Raw genomic sequence first — 22,180 nt, 5'->3', positions numbered from 1 at the left:
TACTCACATGCAAACAAATAAAAATGAACCTTTACCTTACTTACAAAACTTAATTCAAGATGGATCAAAGACCTAAATATAAGAGCTATATGCATAAAACTCTTAGAAGAAAACACTAGTGTAGGTCTTCATGACTTTGGATTTGGCAATGGCTCCTGAGACATGATACCTAAAGCACTAACAACCAAAGAAAAAGGCAGATGAATTAAAATTTGAATTTAAAAACTTTTGTACTTCAAAGGACACCATCAAGAAAGAAAACCCACAGAATGTGAAAAAACAAAGCAAATAGAGTCTAGAACTCTTATAAGTCAATAACAACAAAAAACAAAAACCCAAAATAACAAAAAATAAACAACCCAATTTAAAATTAGGCAAAGGACCTGAACACACATTTCTCTAAAGAAGATGTACAAATGGCCAATAAGGACACGACAAGATGCTCAACATCATTATGCATTATTGAAACACAAATCAAAACCACAATGAAATATCCCTTCTTCGCAGTCACTAGGAAGGCTATAATTTTGATGAAAAAAGAAAATAACAAACATCAGTGAAAAAGTGGAGGAATGAGAATGCAAAATGGGCAGCTACTGTGAAAAATACTTGGTGTTCCTCAGTAACTCAAACATAGAATTACTACATGACTTGGAAACCAAATCCCACTCCTGGGTATATAATCAAATAATTGAAAACAGGTGTTTAAACAAAAATTTCTACATGAATGTTCATAACAGCCCTATTTACAATAGCCAAAAAAATGAACAATCCAGATGTCCATCAACTCATAAATGGAAAAAAAAATTTGGCATATCTATATGTATTTGTTTCCTAGGGCTGCCATAACAAATTACCACAAACTGGTTAGCTTAAACAAAAGAAGTTTATTCTCTCACAATGCTGCAACCAGAAGTCTAAAATTAAGACATCAGCAGGCTACACTCTCTCCAAAGTCACAATGGGAGAATCCTTCCTTGCCTCTTCCAGCCTGGTGGCTCCAGGCCTGCCGTGGCTTCCTGGGCAATATCGTTCCCATTTCTGTGTCTGTTTTTACAGAGCCTTTTCCTTTTCTCTGTCTTATCTTCTTCTGTCTCTAATAAGGACACCTGTCATTGGATTTAAAACCCAATGGATAATACAAGATGCGCCATCTTGAGACCCTTAGCTTAATTATATCTGTAATGACTCTTTTTTCAAATAACGTCACACTCACAAGTTCTGGGGGTTAAGATGTGATGTATCTTTTGGGGGATACTGTTCAACCTATTTAATCATGCAATGAATTATTATTCAGCCATAAAAAGAAATGAAGTAGTGATACATCCTACAATATGGATAATCTGGAAACATTCTCCTAAGTGGAAGAAGGCAGACACAAAAGACTACACACTGTATGATGCCAATTATATGAAATTTCCAGAATAGGCAAATCCACAGAGACAGAAGGGAAATTAGTGGCTTCCAGGAGCTAGAGGAAGGGGAAATGAGGAGTGACTGTTTAATGAGTACAGGGTTTCCTTTTGGGTTGATGAAAATAAAGTGGATGATAAAGTGGAAAGTGGTGATGGCTGCACAACATTATGAATGTACTGAATGTCACTGAATGCATTATAGAACTCCAAAGACTTACTGTAAAGCTACAGTAATTATGACATTGTGGTATTAGTGAAAGTATAACCACATAGATTAATAGAAGGGAACAGAGACCAGAAATAGACCTATGTATCTATGGTCACTTTATTTCAACAATGTTTCAAAGGCAATTTAACAGAGAAAGAAACTGTTTTCAACAAATGGCGCTGGAACAATTGGTTATCCACAAGAAAGTAAATAAATAAATAAGCCTCAATCCTTACCTCACATGATACATGAAACTGACTCAAAATGGATCAAAGACATAAATGTAAAATCTAAAACCATAAAATTTCTGGATGGAAACAGAAGAGAAAATCTTTGTGACCTTTGATTTGGCAAAGATTTCTTAATTAGGCAAAGATATAACACAAAAATCATGATCCATAAAAATAATAAATTAAACAAGGTAAATACTGGGAGAAGTTACTTGTAAAATATATATGATTTAAAAATCCTGTACCCAGCAGATTTAAAGAATTCTAAAAACTCACTAAAAAAAATACACAACTTAATATGTTAAATAGACTGAAGAGCTAAATTGATATTTCAACAAAGAAAACCTACAGAAGGCAAATAAGCACATGAAAAAATAATGACTATCATTAATTATTAAGGAAATGGAGATGATAAGATACCACTACACAGCTATAATGACTTAAATAAAAAGTAAAATGACAATACTCTTCTATAAACCTAAAATTACCTAAAAATAAAAGTAAAAAATGTAAGATAACAATGGAATATACATTGAGAGAGAAATATATAAACTAAAACATAAGATGAGCCTGCAGGCATCTTTTGGTCCGAGAAAGTAACAAAGTGCTTTAAAAAAAAAAATGGAGGCACAATGGAAGAACACAGGAGACCATCTAAAAAAGCTCAAAATGGACAAAGTTGGAAAAACCTGGGCAACAAAATGTATAACAAAAATACTAGAGAATAGCATAGAGAATAAAATAAATAACTATGACTGCATGGTGATATACAGAAATGATTAAATGAGCAAAGAAATGAGGAAAAAGTGACAAAAGGTCCTAATGGAAAAATTCCAATTAATATAGGTAGAAGAATAGGGGTGCCTGGGTGTCTTAGTCAGTTAGGCATCTGACTCTTGATTTTGGCTCAGGTCATGGTCTCACAGTTTGTGAGATCCAGGCCTGTGTCAGGCTCTGCACTTATAGCATGGAGCCTGCTTGGGATTCTCTCTCTCCCTCTCTCTCTTCCCCTTCCCCACTCTCTCTCTCTTTCCTGAAATGAAATGAAATGAAATGAAATGAAATGAAATGAAATGAAATGAAATAAAATAAAATAAATATAGAAGAAATGAGGGAAATAGAAAATCACCACCAGAACACTACAGTTATAATTCCTGTAGTGAAGAATTATCAATGGATGGTAAAATTAGCAGGTTACTGTTTAAACAAGAACAGGGTATTTGCAAAGTCTGAAAGTATCCCCACCACCACCAAATATTTAGTAATTACAAGGAGAAAAATAGTAACTCTGCAGTGGAGAATCCTAACAAACACCATCTTTTTTTTTTTTTTTTTTTTTTTTTTAATTTTTTTTTTCAACGTTTTTTTATTTATTTTTGGGACAGAGAGAGACAGAGCATGAACGGGGGAGGGGCAGAGAGAGAGGGAGACATAGAGTCGGAAACAGGCTCCAGGCTCCGAGCCATCAGCCCAGAGCCTGACGCGGGGCTCGAACTCACGGACTGCGAGATCGTGACCTGGCTGAAGTCGGACGCTTAACCGACTGCGCCACCCAGGCGCCCCACAAACACCATCTTAAGCAAGCCCCCAGTCACCCATAGTGATGTCAGGTATGACATCAGGTACTCCTTGATAGGTAACACCAAGAAGAGAACAACACCTCTGTGACATTGTTCCCAATAATGTATAAGCCCAATCTCATCATGAGAAAACATCAAACAAATGCAAAATGAAAAATAAAAGACACTTTACAAAATAAGTAACCAGGATTATGGAAAATCGTTATGGTCATGAAAGACAAGGATGACTGAGGAACTATCACTGACTGAAAGAAGCTAAAGGAACACAACAAAAAAACGAAATGTGGTACCCTAGACTGGATCTTGGAACAGAAACAGGACAACAGTGAAAAACATCTGAATAAATTCATTACTTTGGTCAATAGTATGGCACCCAAGGCAATGTCTTTGCTTTAATAAACATCTAATAGTCATGTAAGATGTTAACATAAGAGGAAGCTATACATGAAAATGCTTTGTACCATTTTTGTAACCTTCTATAAATCTAAAATTACCTAAAGATAAAAGCAAAAAATATAAAATAACAATGGCATATACATTGAGAGAGAAATATATAAACTGAAAGTATTCTATGGTCCTTGCACAATCTAGGAAGAAGTAAAACTACCAAATAATATAAGAAAATGGTAAACAAAAAATGTACGTCATACTTTCTAGGGTAGCTACTTAAAGACCAGCTAAGAGTTTAGTAACCTCCAAGATAGCAGAATGAGAAAATGGAATAATAAAATGAAAGCTAAAATAAAGCAAAGATAAAAAAAAAAAAAAAGAGAGACAGAGACATGAACAAGTGGAAAAAAATGAAAGCCACTTAGGAAAATAGTAGATTAAAAGCCAAATATGTGAATAATTAAATTAATTGAAAGTATACTAAATGCTAAACAATGTAGGACTGCATTGAAACATCCAACTATATAATGTAAATAAGAGACATACAGAAGAGGTAAGGAGAGTTTATTTATTTTTTTTTTAATTTTTTTTTTCCAACGTTTATTTATTTTTAGGACAGAGAGAGACAGAGCATGAACGGGGGAGGGGCAGAGAGAGAGGGAGACACAGAATGGGAAACAGGCTCCAGGCTCTGAGCCATCAGCCCAGGGCCTGACGCGGGGCTCGAACTCCCGGACCGCGAGATCGTGACCTGGCTGAAGTCGGACGCTTAACCGACTGCGCCACCCAGGCGCCCCATGGAGAGTTTAAAGTAAAAGAATGTAAAATGACCAGGGCGCCTGGGTGGCGCAGTCGGTTAAGCGTCCAACTTGGGCTCAGGTCATTATCTCATGGTTTGGAAGTTCAAGCTTCGCATTGGGCTCCATGCTGTCAGTTCAGAGCCTGGAGCCTGCTTCAGATTCTGCATCTCTCGCTCTCTGCCCCTCCCCCACTCACGCTCTGTCTCTGTCTCTCAAAAAAGAATAAACGTTAAAAAAATTACAAAAAAAAAAAGAATGTAAAATGACCTACTATGCAAACACTAGCCCAAGAAATCTGATAAAGCCATGCAAGTATCCAACAAGGTAAACTGGGAGGCAAAAATTACTGCTAAAGATAAAAATGGTAAGTGTGTCATAATGATAGAAGTTAAATTCATGTGGTAGATTTAACAATTCTAAATTTGTATGTACCTACTACCATAACCTCAAATATATACAAAGCAAAAATTAACCAAAATATAAGGATAATTAGAGAAAGCTGCAAACATACTGGGAACTTAACAAATCTTTCTCAGTAATTTACCGAGAAAGCAGGTAAAAAATTCAGTAAGGATACAGAATATTTGAACATTATGATTTATAAATATAACCTAATTAATGTCCATAGAACATTACTCCCAGATCTATACCATATACATTCTTCCTAAGTTCACTTTGAATATTTTCAAAACTTAACCACTGCTGGATCACTAAGCAAATTTTAAGAAATTTTAAAGGATTGAAAACAGACATTATATTTTCTGGTCAAAATATAATTAAATTAGGAATTAATAACAAAAGATTAAAAGTCTCAAAAATCTGGAAACTAGGAAATAAGCTTCTAAATAATCTATAAGTTATAGAACAGAACACATAGAAAATAAAAAATAGGGCACCTGGGTGCTCAGTCAGTTGAGCATCTGAATCTTGATTTCAGCTCAAGTATCATGATCATGGTCATGGCAGTCATGGTCATGGTCATGGGATCAAGCCCTGCATCGGGCTCAACACTGAGCATGGGGCCTGCATGAGATTCTCTCTCTCCCTCTCTAGGACCCTCACCCTGACTGCCTGCTCCTCTCTCTCTCTCTCTCTCTAAAAAAGAAAGAAAGGAAAAAAATATGTTGGACTGAGTAATAACAACAATGTAATATATTAACACTTTCAAGATTCAGCTAAAGCCATGCAGCCTAAAGCTAGAGGTAAATGTATTAATTAGTTTGCGGGTGACTGCTGAAAAGTGTTCTATTTTGCTAGGCTGCCTCTTTTCAGTCCTCTGGCTAGAGGACACAGGGTTTTCTTTGTTTTTTTTTCTGTTTGTATCTGTTGGCCTTCCCAGGTTGCTGGCTTCTCCAGTACCAAGTCTGAGCTGTATGAAGCAAAACAAAACAAAACAAAACAAAACAAAACAAAAACAAAAACAAAAACCAGAGAACTCACTGCAATATCATTCCTTGTGTTCTTAGCTCGTCTGCCTTCTTCTCTCTACCTTTCAGAATGTTCTTATGTTTGTTTTAAATATAATGTCCAGGGTTTTTAGCTATACTTAGTGAGAGAAATAAGGAAAACTACTTCTGCTCCACCTTTGCAGACAAAGAAGTCTCTCAGAAGGGGCTTTTAAGGTACTGACTTTATTGCCCTCTTTCTTAACTTGGGTGGTGGTTACACCTTACTATTCTTTAAGTTTCTATGATTTATGCATGCCCCCATGTATACATTTCACAATTTGAAAATAAGCAGCTTTGTAAACTGTTATAACATTGCAGTTCTCATAATCCTCTCTGAGGCAAGGAGAAAACATCTCTTTAACTTTGCAGCAGGGATACTGAAGCTTGGAAAACAAAGAGAAAGAATACTGGACCTAGGTCAAGAACCCAAGGCCAGGGCTCTTAACCACTAAGACATTCACTACTCAAACTCCTCAGTTTGGCCTTCATAAAGAATAAAAGATGTTGAACTTGATAAAATTTCTTTACTCTTAGAATCACACCCAAAATAAGGCTCTTCAGGCTTCTCACAAGGTGGCATGTTATTTTTTGGTTAAACCTTCAAACAATGGAAAGCCAAATAAATAAATGTGTAAATGAAGTATTGGAAGTTGGATTTACTAAAATATGTTACAAAACCACTACAAGGCACTAGAAAGCTTGACTCTACAGCCACTCTGACCCTGTCCTCTGGGTACAGAGTTATCATAGACTAACCAGAAAGATTGCCAGATAAGTATGGATTCAGCTCACCTGGGACTTGCTCTAGTCTGCCTTCCCTCTGCTCCAGACCTCCACTCTTTTAAATTCTCACCTTAATGGGGCTGAACACAAAAGGGTAAAAAAATAATGGGCTTAAGGCCAAGAGGGAAAGGACAAAAAAGGATGTCAGTCAATTTCTGTTGATCCACATGGCCTCAAGAACTCTTGCCCTCGCTCATGGAAACCACTTGATAGAAATGGTGAACAGGGAGAAAGTGTATTACAGTCTTGTCATTCAGTAGCCAAAATTGATAATCCCTTCAGCCCAGGTTCTGTTCCGGGCCCTGGAATTAGACTTGAGAAAGTCAAGTCTCACATCCCAAGCTGCTCATGAGCCAGTGAAGAAGACGAATAAAAAGATAATTGTACCTAATTCTGCCAGTGACACAAGACAGGTGTGTAGAGGTTGCCATGGGAGCAGAGTCAGGAGCATCTCACCAGGTAAGAGAAGAAAAGACCCTGGGGCTGGGACATGAAGCTGAACAGCAGTTCTTGAGGAAAAAAGATGGATTTATCAGATGGTTCCTATATCAAGGGGTTCCAGAAGGTAGGAACGGGATAAGAAAGACATCAAGGAACGAACCACCCTGGTGTGTATCAAGGACTCCAAGCATCTTGATACTAGCGGGATGTGACAAGTGGGAAACAAGACATAGAAGATAAGGATGAGGAGGCCTGTCATCCTTATGACAGGAGGCCTGACTATGGGGGCTTGGACATCAACCTCAGGACCTGGGGGCCAGCAGTTCTGATCTGTGTGCTGTGGGTAGCAGAGTAACAGGGCCGGTGCTAGCACTGCCTGTCACCTAGAGCTGTGCTCCAGTTGCATGTAAACTACAATATCACTCCTCAACATAGACTCTTTCATAATGAATGAAAAATAAACTGATTTTACTACACTAATGAAGTCATAGTACTTTCAGACTATAATTTAGTATTTTATTTTTTAAAGTAATACATGGCTCAGTCAGTTGACTCTTGATTTCAGCTCAAGTCATGATCTCATGGTTCGTGAAATTGAGCCCTACCTCATGCTCTGTGCTGACAGCACTGAGACTGCTTAGGATTCTTTCTCTCTCTCTCTCTCTCTGCCCCTCCCCCCATCAAAAATAAATATATGAAAAAATTACCTAATACTTGTAGTTAGTTGAAAAAAATCAAGCAGTAGTACAAAGGAATATCTCACCTTCCCCTTCCACCACCAATCCCACCTACAGAGCACATTCAACCTTTTAACTTGCTTCTTTTGATATTTATCCTCATTTTTCTAAACACAGTACCAATAATGCTATTTCTTGACTTTCAATTTTAGATCTAATATATTTATGGTCTACCATGGAAGATGGAGATTTGGAATTTTTAACACCACGCCAAAAATATATTTCCCTTTCTCATTCCCCAATAGTTAAATTACAAGTTTTAATTAAAATGATATTCAATGCTTACATTATTATGTCACATAAATGTGCTCACACCTGAGCCATCTAGTAGAGTATACTGACATTTCTTATATAACTTTCCCCCCCTGAAGTCAGCAATTCCCTTTTGCTGAATTTCTGTGAACCTATCATTATTATCCCTAAAACTCTCTAGGAGGGTATCAACTTGTCTCTTTGCAATCACTTCTTGTCACATCTTGGTTCAAGCCTCTTCATGGCTCACCACAGCTGCTTCCAGAACAAAGTTCAAGCTTTACCCTCTGCAGTTTGGTCTCAGACTCAAGCCTCATCTTCTGGCCCCTGTGTCTTCCCTTATCCAGTGATAAAAGCAGCTGGTTCCCACATCTATGATGCCAATTTTAGCGTGGTCCTTGTTCCATGGAGGCCTAGCTTGCCTGGGACACCTCTTTCTCTCTGATTCTAGTTCTCCCCCATCCACTGCTCCCTTACCCCTTGCCAGACTGCAAGGATCCACTCTTCTTGACAGTCCTATTCAAAATGTCTTCACCGGACTCCCACAGTATTCTCAGAGTACTCAAGTGGCACTCAATCAGCTGTCTTGGTACTCTCAACCAACTGAGTGGGTAAAGGGCTGATGGATGAAAGAGGTTTCTAAAATGGTTAGTGTAGAAAATTCTACACAAGTAAACTGTCTTGGCTTTATCAGAACTTGGCAACAGTTTAATCCCAGCTCAGAATCTAGGACCAACCACCCAGTCTGAGACTGCCATGCCTAACCTCACATTTTAGACTACTCACCCCACTTACAGCCCAAAAGCACATGGCAGGCAGAATCTCATTAGGTGGTCACCTTTCCCACTCCTCAGAAGGTTATATCCAAACAAGGCTGTCTCCTGGAAAGAAATGGCCTATTAAAACACATCCTAGAGCTGGTTTTGAGGGAACAAATCACAGAGGGTCCCTGAAAGACACAATTTCTGGATTCCAAAGAAGATGCCATGTGTGATGAGCATGGGATTTGTTTTTATTCAGGGAAAGTCTTTAGCTCCATATACTCACCATCTCAGCTCCACAAAGTCTCTGGGACCTAACCACGGAGTGCTCCTGAAACTCTAACCTGAAAGAAAACATTCTTACTTGCTTCTGTACAAGGGGACAGAGCTCTGCAAGTTCAGGAACACTTCCCAAGTAGCATCTACCCTTACTATTGTGATGAATAATCTGGAAACAAACCTGTCCTTGAAGGAGCTCCTGCTCATTCACCCCAAGTAGGGACCACAAGGTTGGAGTCTAGGCTGGACATTCCTGAGGACATCACAGTCACAGTCAAGTAAGCCAAGGAATGGGTCAGGGAATGGACAAGGGCAGAGCCCCGAAGCAACCAGTGACCTACAAAGAATAAAACTTACCTTCTTGGGCAAAATCATACCACCCATGTCTGGTAAGACAGTGGCACCACCAGCTTCTGCATCACTCATCTGAGAAAACAAAGCACAATGGTTGACCCTTCTCACCTGAGGCTCTCAGACTTTATATGCCACTTGATCCACACAGGAGGCGGTGTGCACCATGCTATTTTTTTCACCACCACAAATGGCCAGCCCTCAATGAAGATCAAGTTGGGTAAGTACTTTCTGATTATTGACTCTGAGGCCTTTCTCTCCCAAGAAGGGAGAAGTGTTTCCTAGAACAGTTTGGTTTCTGTTAATACTGTCCCTGTAGGTCCTTCCCCCAGCCCTAATTCCCCTCTTTTTTTTTTAAGTTTATTTATTTTTGAGAGAGAGAAAGAGACAGAGAGAGAGCATAAGCAGGGAGGGGCAGAGAGAGAGAGGGGGGACACAGAATCCAAAGCAGGCTCCTGGCTCTGAGCTGTCATCACAGAGCCCGACGCAGGGCTTGAACTCACAAATTGAGATCATGAATCCAGCCAAAGTCAGATGTTTAACTGGCTGAGCCACCCAGGTACCTTTAACTCCCCTATCTCTTAAAGCTCTCAACCTGGCAGAGGTGCTCATCCTTTGCTCCAAAAGGATTCATTATCACTTACTATGCAGTAAAACAATCTCCAATCCTGGCACACAGTGACAAATAAAAGAGCCACATGCCTTCCCTGCCTCATAGTTGAGAGCTCTCAGGTGTGCAGTATGGTTTTCAACTTTGCTTCTGACCCAACATACTCCGTCTGTCAGAAGGACTGACCACTGCATTCATATACATGGAAGGGGTCTTGAGACTGCCAGAGGAAGACACTGAGGCCAGTGATCTTTACTGGAGTCTTAACTTTAAAGGAGTCATTGCCAGAGTCCAAGTGGACAATACTTAAGCCAGTGCTCATTTTACACTTCTCAGCCAGCTAATTCATTATTTTAAAGGTACACTTATCTGGACTGACCATCATTCTGTTCCCATAAACATCAGGATTCACATAATATCCATGGGTTACAGTACTATCTGGTCCCTAGCTCGTAAAATCCTGTTGCTTTCCCTTTCTTATATTGGTACCTTGGCCCTTCAGCTCACCTCTGCAGGCCTCAAGCAAAGGCCCCTAGCTTTCTTCCAACTGCCTCTTTCTTGGGATCCATGAGAAAGGTTCTAGAGACACTACTTGGCCCACTTTACCCTTCTCTGAGGTTTGGCAGCAAGAAATAGCACCAGGAGAATCACTGGGCCACGTTTTGTCTGTAACTGCCCCAGGAGAAGCTGATCCAATGCTTTCTTGCCAGGATTACTTTGAAAAGAAAGATTATTTTGGACATATATTAATTCATGTTCTTCTGCCCCTTGAAATCTAATACTTCTCCTTTTCTCTGCCTCCTTTTGGCCAATCAGCCCAGAGCTCACACAATGAAGTCTATGATGTAGACAGGGTGATGAGCCATCCAGATGCTTCTTTCTGGATTGAGGTACTTAGTCATTCTTGAAGCTGCTGGGAGTATGGGTTGCTGGGGCCCAGAGCTATGTTCCTTTCTGGACATTGCCTTTATCTGAAGAGAAATGTCTCAGCTACAGTTATCCAACAGCCCTGGGAGGATCTGCATTCAATGTTTGACCTGCATTCAATTGCCTCAATTTAGGGCAATTGTAAAGGGCATTCCCAGTTCAAGTGCTCCTTATGGGACTGACTGTGGGTCTAAGTTCCAACTGCATCATAGTTTACCTTATTGTACCATTCAGCCCTGTTTCTCCCAGCGCCTTACAGATGTTACTCCAAAATGCAAATCTCCAGTTCAGAGTCTTTACCTAGGCAAACTGACCTAAAATCAGTTGGTACCAAGTGGTCCTTAGACAGATTTTAAAATGGGGTTTTGGCACTGGATCATCTTTCTGGTGACTAGCAGTGAAGACCCCATCAATAATGATAGCTGGAATATTGATATCTCCTGGTATGATGTAGTGTTATATTTGTTCACACTTTTATAATGGTAAATTGGGATGGGATATGAGTGGAAAGGAATGCAATGGCTAGTGAAATATCCCAGGTAATTGGGGGATACAGGGGTGTGGTAGACAAATTAATATTCCCCCCACATATCTCCCTAGAAATGAATATGACATACTACATGGCAAATGGGAGTTAAAGTTGCAGGTGGAATAAATGTTGCTAATAAAATGACTTTAAGATAAAATTATCCCAGATTATCCACATAGGCCCAATGTAATCACAGCAGTTCTTAAAATGTGGAAGAGGGAAGCAAAAAGTCAGTCAGAGGAAGAATTTAAAATATTACATTGCTGGCTTTAAAGGTGGAGAAGAATGTCATGAGCTAAGGCATGCAGGAAGACTCCAGAAACTGCAAAAAGTAAGAAACCAATTGCACAAAAATGTAAGTATATTTAACACTACTGAACTGTAAACTTTAAAATGGCTAAGATGGTAAATTTTATGTTATGCTATGTATCTTACCACAATTTTCAAAAAAGTAGGAAATGAGTCTCCAGAGGGAACAATGAATAAAGACTACAGATTTATCTCAGGAAAGTCACTGAACAAGAAAACTTAAAATAAGTAACAATACAAACAAACCTGGGGGATTGGGAGAGTCTGATTTGCATACTAACACATTGCTCAATTTTCAACAAAATTACTAGACATGCAAAGAAACATGAAGATGGCCCATACACATGAAAGAAAACAATCCATAGAAACCATCTCTGAGGACTAGGAAAATACTTAAAAAATTTTTTTTAATGTTTGTTTATTTTTTTAATTTATTTGGGAGGGGAGTAGGGAGAACATAAGCAGGGGAGTGGGGAAAAGAGACACAGAGTGAGAGAGAGAGAGACAGAGAGACAGAGAGAGAGAGAAAGAGCATGAAAATCCCAAGCAGGCTCTGCACTGTCAACACAGAGTCCCACATGAGGCTCAAACTCAAACCGTGAGTTCATGACCTGAGCCAAAACCCAGAGTTAGATGCTTCACTGACTGAACCACCCAGGCAACCCAGACTAGGAAAAGACTTTAAATCAGCTACCTTAAACATGCTCAAAGAACAAAAGGAAACCATGTCTAAAGAACTAAAAGAAAGTATGATAATGATGTGTCACCAATAGAGAATATCAATAAAAAGACAAAACTCTTCAAAAAAATTGAAATCTTGAAGTTCAACAACTGAAATTTTAAAAATTAATTAGAAGTTCTCAATAGCATGTGTGTGTGTGTGTATATATGTATATATATATATATATATATATATATATACACATACATATATATGTATATATATATATATATACACATACATACATATATATAATGTTTATTTATTTTTGAGAGAGACAGAGACAGAATGCGAGTGGGTTAGGGACAGAGTGAGAGGGAGACACAGAATCCGAAGCAGGCTCCAGGCTCTGAGCTGTCAGCACAGAGCCCAACGTGGGGCTCGAAGTCACGAGCTGTGAGATCATGACCTGAGCTGAAGTCGGACACTCAACGACTGAGCCACCCAGGCGCCCCTCTCAACAGCATATATAACCTGACAGAAGAAATATCAGCAAACATGAAGAAATACCACTTGCAATTATCCAGTCTGAGGAACAGAAAGAAAAAGAATGAAGAAAAATTAAAAGAGCTTCAGGGACCTGTGGGAAACCATCCAGAGTCTTAGAAGGAAAGAAGAAAGAAAAAGAGACATAAAGAACATGTGAAGAAGTAATAGCCAAAAACTCCCAAAGTTTCATGAAAAACCATAAATTTACAACACAAAGACACTAGCACAAAAGTGTTCTGGAAGCAGAACACTTAAAGAGGCATAAAATTCCCTATGCTCATTTTGTAATTAATGACTTTTTCCCCTAATTTATCTTGGAGATGACAGGAAATTCATTATTGTGACTATTGTCCATTGTACTAAAATAGACTATCCATGTCCGTTTTCCAAACTATTAGCACGCACTGCAACAATCTGAACAAATGGTCATGTTCAAAATATTCCTGAAAGAAAACTCCTGCCCAAATCACCTGAGGCCTCACACTGATTAAGAAATGCCACTGTAGTTTTTTTTATTTAAGTCAAATTATAAAATGCTTAAAAAAACAAAAAAACACCTCCTTGTCCAAGTCACGGTTTTGTCTTGTTTTTGTTTGTTTTTGTTTATCAATGATGCTATTGTTAAAGGAAAAGAGAAGGATCTTCATATGGTACCAACTTCAAATTGAGTAAAGGAGTATGACTGAATATCAATATTGCTCATCATTTCTTTTCAAAAGGAATGAGTAAGGTTAATGAGTCAGAAATCTTTCCTCTTTGAAGCAGTCACCAATTATGAGTAAAATTCTCCGAAAAAGTCCCTGACAAAAGTAGAGGTATAAATATGCTATAACTCTGGAAATAAGAAATCTTTTTTTAATATTTTATTTATTTTTGAGAGAGAGAGAGGGAATGAGTAGGGGAGGAGGAGAGGGGGGGAAAGAGGATCTGAAGCAGGCTCTGTGCTGACAGCAGAGAGCCCAACATGGGGTTCAAACCCACAAACCACAAGATCATGACCTGAGCTGAAGTCAGACACTCAATCTGAGCCACGAGGCACCCTTGGAATTAAGAAATTTTAAGAGCAGTGTGAAAATATCTGAGTATTATTTGGTACAATTTTGGGTAGAGAAAAAAAGGCGATAGAAAAAATTCATAAGTATCTATGAATCCTGAGGTTTTTATCCTCCCTCATAGCTTATTTTAAAAATTAGCTCAAAAATAAAATAATTATTTTAAGAATTAAAAAATTAGGACTGGAGGAAGATGGCGGTGTAGCAGGATGCTGGGCTCACCGCATCCTGCTGATCACTTAGATTCCACCCACATCTGCCTAAATAACCCAGAAAACTGCCAGAAGACTAGCAGAATGGACTCTCCAGAGCCAAGCATAGACAAGAGGCCCACAGAAGAGGGTAGGAAGGGCAGAGAGGCAGTGCGTGCTACACGGACCAGCGGGAGGGAGCTGGGGTGGTGGAGGGGCCAGCAAGGCAGAGCCCCCAAGTCTGACTTGCAGAAATGGAGGGGCCGGATGGAGTGAGTTCTGACAGCCAGTGGGACTTAACATCTGGAATGTTATAAGTCAATAGCTCTGCTCTGAGAGCAGGAGGGTTAGAGGACACTGGGAGGGAGAGTTGTTGAGCCCTGAACAACAGAGCTCAGCTCAGGGGAGAACAAAGGTGCTCGCCAGTGCCATCTCCCTAGCCCAACCCCCAGCCAAAATCCCAAAGGGAACCAGTTCCCCACACGGAACTTGCTTGCACCGCGCAAACACCCAACACTGTGCTCCTGCGGATCCATCTCTCTGGCAGCAGGTCTGACTCCCTCCCAGTGCTGCAGTGCCCCTCCTGCAGGGGACCACCAAAGGCAAAGCATGCTGAGCCTGCCCCTTCCACCCCTGTGCACCTTGTGGATCCACCCCGGCTAATACAACAAATCCCATAGAAGCAGCACCACAAGCCTGGCAGTGTTCAAGTAGCCCAGACAGGGGCCACACCACTCCACAGTGAGTCCTGCCCTGGGAGAGGGGAAGATAAGGTATACACCAGTCTGACTGTGGCCCCAGCGGTGGGCTAGGGGCAGACATCAGGTCTGACTGCGGCCCCATCCACCAATGCAAGTTACTTGGGACAGCACAGGGGAAGAGCCCTGCAGTTCCACACCACTCCAGGGACTATCCAAAATGATGAAACAGAAGAATTCTCCTCAAAAGAAACTCCAGGAAGTAGCGACAGCTAACGAATTAATCAAAAAATGATTTAAGCAATATAACAGAACATGAATTTAAAATAATAGTCATAAGATTAATCGCTGGGCTTGAAAAAAGTATAAAGGACAGCAGAGAATCTATTGCTACAGAGATCAAGGACTAAGAAACAGTCAGGAGGAGCTAAAAAATGCTATAAATGAGGTGCAAAATAAAATGGAGGTGACCACAGCTTGGATTGAAGAGGCAGAGGAGAGAATAGGTGATTTAGAAGATAAAATTATGGAAAAAGAGGAAGCTGAGAAAAAGAGAGATAAAAAAATCCAGGAGTATGAGGGGAGAATTAGAGAACTAAGTGATGTGATGAAATGTAATAATATCCGTATAATAGGGATTCAGAGGAGGAAGAGAGAGAGAGAAAGGGGCTGAATGTGTACTTAAAGAAATCATAGCTGAGAACTTCCCTGATCTGGGGAAAGAAAAAGGCATTGAAATCCAAGAGGCACAGAGAACTCCCTTCGGACCTAACTTGAATCGATCTTCTACACAACATACCATAGTGACACGGGCAAAATACAAGGATAAAGAGAAAATTCTCAAAACAGCTAGGGATAAACACACTCTAACATATAAAGGGAGACCGATAAGACTAGTGACAGATCTATCTACTATAACTTGGCAGGCCAGAAAGGAATGGCAGGAAATCTTCAATGTGATGAACAGAAAAAATATGCAGCCAACATTCCTTTATCCAGCAAGTCTGTCACTTACAATAGAAGGAGAGATAAAGGTCTTCCCAAACAAACAAAAACTGAAGGAATTCATCACCACTAAACCACCCCTACAAGAGATCCTAAGGGGGATCCTGTGAGATAAAGTACCAGAGACATCAGTACAAGCATGAAACCTACAGACATCATGATGACTCTAAACCCGTATCTTTCTATAATAACACTGAATGTAAATGGACTAAATGCTCCAACCAAAAGACATAGGGTATCAGAATGGATAAAAAAACAAGACCCATCTATTTGCTGTCTACAAGAGACTCATTATAGACCTGAGGACAGCTTCAGATTAAAAGTGAGGGGATGGAGAACTATTTATCATGCTACTGGAAGTCAAAAGAAAGCTGGAGTAGCCATACTTATATCAGACAAACTAGACTTTAAATTAAAGGCTGTAACAAGAGATGAAGAAGGGCATTATATAATAATAACAGGGTCTATCCATCAGGAAGAGCTAACAATTATAAACGTCTATGCACCGAATATGGGAGCCCCCAAATATATAAAACAATTACTCACAAACATAAGCAATCTTATTGATAAGAATGTGGTAATTGCAGGGAACTTTAATACCCCGCTTACAGAAATGGATAGATCATCTAGACACATGGTCAATAAAGAAACAAGGGCCCTGAATGATACATTGGATCAGATGGACTTGATAGATACTTTTAGAACTCTGCATACCAAAACAACAGAATATACTTTCTTCTCGAGTGCACGTGGAACATTCTCCAAGATAGATCACATACTGGGTCACAAAATAGCCCTCAACCAGAATTGAGATAATACCGTGCATGCTTTCAGACCACAATGCTATGAAGCTTGAAATCAACCACAGGAAAAAGTCTGGAAAACCTCCAAAAGCGTGGAGGTTAAAGAACACCCTACTAAAGAATGAATGGGTCAACCAGGCAATTAGAGAAGAAATTAAAAAACATATGGAAACAAATGAAAATGAAAATACAACAATCCAAACGCTTTGGGATGCAGCGAAGACAGTCCTGAGAGGAAAATACATTGCAATCCAGGCCTATCTCAAGAAACAAGAAAATCCCCAATACAAAATCTAACCGCACACCTAAAGGAAATAGAAGCAGAACAGCAAAGACAGCCTAAACCCAGCACAAGAAGAGAAATAATAAAGATCAGAGCAGAAATAAACAATATAGAATCTAAAAAAACTGTAGAGCAGATCAATGAAACCAAGAGTTGGTTTTTTGAAAAAATAAACAAAATTGATAAACCTCTAGCCAGGCTTCTCAAAAAGAAAAGGGAGATGACCCAAATAGATAAAGTCATGAGTGAAAATGGAATTATTACAACCAATCCCTCAGAAATACAAGCAATTATCAGGGAATACTAGGAAAAATTATATGCCAACAAACTGGACAACCTGGAAGAAATGGACAAATGCCTAAACACTTCCAAACCCACATACTTCCAAAAATCAAGCAGGAAGAAATAGAAAACTCGAATAGACCATAACCAGTGAAGAAATTGAATCAGTTATCAAAAATCTCCCAACAAATAAGAGTCCAGGACCAGATGGCTTCCCTGGGGAAGTCTACCAGACATTTTAAGCATAGATAATACCTATCCTTCTCAAGCTGTTCCAAAAAATAGAAAGGGAAGGAAAACTTCCAGACTCATTCTATAAAGCCAGCATTACTTTGATTCCTAAACCAGACAGAGACCCAGTAAAAAAAGAGAACTACAGGCCAATATCCCTGATGAATTCGGATGCAAAAATTCTCAACAAGATACTAGCAAATCGAATTCAACAGCATATAAAAAGAATTATTCACCATGATCAAGTGGGATTCATTCCTGGGCTACAGGGCTGGTTTAACATTCGCAAATCAATCAATGTGATACATCACATTAATAAAAGAAAAAATAAGAATCATATGATCCTGTCAACTGATGCAGAAAAAGCATTTGACAAAATTCAGCACCATTTCTTAATAAAAACCCTCGAGAAAGTCGGGACAGAAGGAACATACTTAAACATCATAAAAGCCATTTATGAAAAGCCCACAGCTAATATCATCCTCAATGGGGAAAAACTGAGAGCTTTCCCCCTGAGATCAGGAACATGACAGAGATGTCCACTCTCACCGCTGTTGTTTAACATAGTGTTGGAAGTTCTAGCATCAGCAGTCAAACAAAAGGAAATCAAAGGCATCAAAATTGTTAAAGATGAAGTCAAGCTTTCACTTTTTGCAGATGACATGAAAATGTATGTACATGACATGACATGTATCACTTTTTGCAGATACATGGAAAATCTGATAGACTCCACCAAAAGTCTGCTAGAACTGACACATGAATTCAGCAAAGTCGCAGGATACAAAATCAACGTACAGAAATCAGTTGCATTCCTATACACTAATAATGAAGCAACAGAAAGACAAATAAAGAAACTGATCCCAATCACAATGGAACCAAGAAGCATAAAATACCTAGGAATAAACCTAACCAAAGATGTAAAAGATCTGTATGCTGAAAACTATAGAAAGCTGATGAAGGAAATTGAAGAAGATACAAAGAAATGGAACATTCCATGCTCATGGATTGGAAGAATAAATATTGTTAAAATGTCAATACTACCCAAAGCTATCTACACATTCAATGCAATCCCAATCAAAATTGCACCAGCATTCTTCTTGAAGCTAGAACAAGCAATCCTAAAATCTGCATGGAACCACAAAAGACCCCGAATAGCTAAAGTAATTTTGAAGAAGACCAAAGTGGGAGGCATCACAATCCCAGACTTTAGCCTCTACTACAAAGCTGTCATCATCAAGACAGCATGGTATTGGCACAAAAACAGACACATAGACCAATGGAATAGAATAGAAACCCCAGAATTAGACCTACAAAAGTATGGCCAACTAATCTTTGACAAAGCAGGAAAGAATATCCGATGGGCAAGAGACAGTGTCTCTAACAAGTGGTGCTGGGAGAACTGGACAGCAACATGCAGAAGCATGAAACTAGACTACTTTCTTACACCACTCACAAAAACTCAAAATGGATAAAGGACCTGAATGTGAGACAGGATACCATCAAAACCTAGAGGAGAAAGCAGGAAAAAACCTCTCTGACCTCAGCCGCAGCAATTTCTTACTTGACACATCCCCAAAAGCAAGGGAGTTAAAAGCAAAAATGAACTACTGGGACCTCACGAAGATAAAAAGCTTCTGCACTGCAAAGGAAACAATCAACAAAACTAAAAGACAACCAATGGAATGGGAAAAGATATTTGCAAATGATGTACCGGACAAAGGGCTACTATCCAAAATCTATTAAGAGCTCACCAAACTCCACACCCGAAAAACAAATAATCCAGCGAAGAAATGGGCAGAAAACATGAATAGACACTTCTCTAAAGAAGACATCCAAATGGCTAACAGGCACATGAAAAGATGCTTAACGTTGCTCCTCATCAGGGAAATACAAATCAAAACCACACTGAGATAACACATTCATGCCAGTCAGAGTGGCTAAAATGAACAAATCAGGAGACTAGACTAGAGATGCTGGCGAGGATGTGGAGAAACAGGAACCCTCTTGCACTATTGGTGGGAATGCAAACTAGTGGAGCCACTCTGGAAAACAGTGTGGAGGTTCCTCAAAAAATTAAAAATAGATCTACCCTATGACCCAGGAATGGCACTGCTAGGAATTTACCCAAGGGATACGGGAGTGCTGATACCTAGGGGCACTTGTACCCCAATGTTTATAGCAGCACGTTCAACAATAGCCAAATTATGGAAAGAGCCTAAATGTCCATCAACTGATGAATGGATAAAGAAATTGTGGTTTATATACACAATGGAATACTACGTGGCAATGAGAAAGAATGAACTATGGCCTTTTGTAGCAACATGGATGGAACTGGAGAGTGTTATGCTAAGTGAAATAAGTCATACAGAGAAGGCCAGGTACCATATGTTTCACTCTTATGTGGATCCTGAGAAACTTAACAGAAGACCATGTGGGCAGGGAAGGAAAAAGAAAAAGGGTTAGAGAGGGAGGGAGCCAAAACATAAGAGACTCTTAAAAACTGAGAACTGAGGGTTGATGGGGGGTGGGAGGGAGCGGAGCGTGGGTGATGGGCATTGAGGAAGGCACTGTTGGAATGAGCACTGGGTGTCATATGGAAACCAATTTGACAATAAATTTCATATTAAAAAAAAAAAAAGAATTAAAAAATTAGTCTTAGTCCAGAGAGAAAATCACACCTGATTGGCAAAACAAATGGTTCTAGATCTTTACTCTTCAAGCGGCTGACAACCTAAGGAGTAATATAATAAAGAAGTGCTGTGTAATATGAAAAGTCCCCCAAATAATTCTGTGACTCTTCCCTTTCCCTCTTTCTCCTTCTACTTCTAATAATTGATGGTAGCTCCTATACTGAAAGAGTGGACCTACGCCAGCCGACTCCATCTTGTTCTGAGTCCTCCACCTTGAGTGACTATGTCCCTGACATGGCCCCTTTCCGGGAAAATCGCAGAAACCTCAGACCACGCCTCCTCCCCTTGAGTAACCTCCCGCTCACCCGTTCAAACTTCCTGATCAAAACATGCCTGGCTAGGGGCACCTGGGTGGCTCAGTCGGTTAAGCATCCAACTTCAGCTTAGGTCATGATATGGTCGTGAGTTCGAGCCCCGCGTTGGGCTCTGGGCTGATGGCTCAGAGCCTGGAGCCTGCTTCTGATTCTGTGTCTTCCTCTCTCTCTGCCCCTCCCCCCGTTCATGCTCTGTCTCTCTCTGTCTCAAAAATAAATAAATGTTTAAAAAAAATTTTTGGAGCCTGCTTCTGATTCTGTGTCTTCCTCTCTCTCTGCCCCTCCCCCCGTTCATGCTCTGTCTCTCTCTGTCTCAAAAATAAATGTTTAAAAAAAATTTTTTTTTAATTAAAAAAAAACACCCGGCGACCTACATAACAGGACTCTGACCCTTCCCCAGCCAATCAGCCGAGGCCATGACCCTTCCCCAGCCAATCGGCTGAGGCCACAGCCATTACCTCACCAACTGCCCCTAGACCCCTATAAAACCTTTGTGCTTTTGAAACTCGCTCTCTCTCTCCGGTATCTCACCATTGCGTTGGTGCAGATAGGGGATTGAGCTCAAGCTAGCTCGAATAAAGGCTCTTTGCTTTTGCATCGGACTCGGCTCCCTGGTGGTCTTTGGGGATCACGAATTCTGGGCATAACAATACCAGGTTAATCATTAGAATCTTCTAGTGTGTTTTTAAAAATATAAATTCCTTGGTGTGCCTACAGGGCAATCCAGTATTGATCATACTTATATAACTCATGAATGTGGCCACTTGATTCCCTGTCTCATCAGTCTCCAAAATCTCAGTGTCAAATCCCTGTGAAATTTATGTCAAAGTGAATATGCAGGTCTTAGACTTAACTAGTTAAGCACAAAAAACAGTTGCTTTCCCATACATTATAGTTAAAGATGTGATGTAAGAAAGAGAAGCTCATCACAGCCAAATGGAGGTCACCTCACCCTTTCAGGATGGAGATGATCAGAGAGGCAGTTGAGAAGAGAACCTAGGCAAGAAGGGCCAATAGAGGAACTAAGTGTTACATTCACAGAAGAAACCACCAATTCATACATTTGTCCATGATGGAGACAGAAAACTCAAAGCAGGAAATGGATCAAAAAAGATGACTAAAAAGGAGTATATGCCACCCTGAGAAAACATTTTATCCTAGGGCTGGTCAAGTCAGGAAAAGTTCAGTTAGAATTGTTACGGAACCTGGTCTGGATCACCCAGCGGAAGAACCAAGAGGCACTCAGATATCTTGGAAGGCAGGAGGTTTATTTCACCCTGGTGGGCTCAGAGGAGATGGCTCTCCAGAGGTCTGAGTTCTGAGCGCAAGCATGGGGGACTATTCATAGTAGTTACTTCCGCATTAGTAGTA

General features: G+C 39.8%; 1 long non-coding RNA gene across 2 annotated transcripts in view; it reads right to left on the bottom strand.

The window, feature by feature from the left end:
* Positions 1-8,727: 8,727 nt before the first annotated feature.
* The window catches only part of LOC147584479 (uncharacterized), an 83,772-nt gene continuing 70,319 nt past the window's right edge, over positions 8,728-22,180 (bottom strand). For both annotated transcript variants that reach the window (XR_015255479.1, XR_015255480.1), the window contains 4 exons: positions 9,682-9,750; positions 9,506-9,577; positions 9,332-9,389; positions 8,728-9,165 (listed from right to left, as the gene is read on the bottom strand). This is a non-coding gene — a long non-coding RNA (uncharacterized LOC147584479). The remainder of the gene's footprint in view (positions 9,166-9,331; positions 9,390-9,505; positions 9,578-9,681; positions 9,751-22,180) is intronic.

The sequence above is a fragment of the Puma concolor genome, chromosome A1, assembly GCF_028749965.1.
Source record: "Puma concolor isolate L17-30 chromosome A1, mPumCon1.1.hap2, whole genome shotgun sequence".
NCBI lineage: Eukaryota > Metazoa > Chordata > Mammalia > Carnivora > Felidae > Puma > Puma concolor.
The sequence above is the reverse complement of the archived record's forward strand: the minus strand, read 5'-3'. Positions and strand labels throughout refer to the sequence as shown.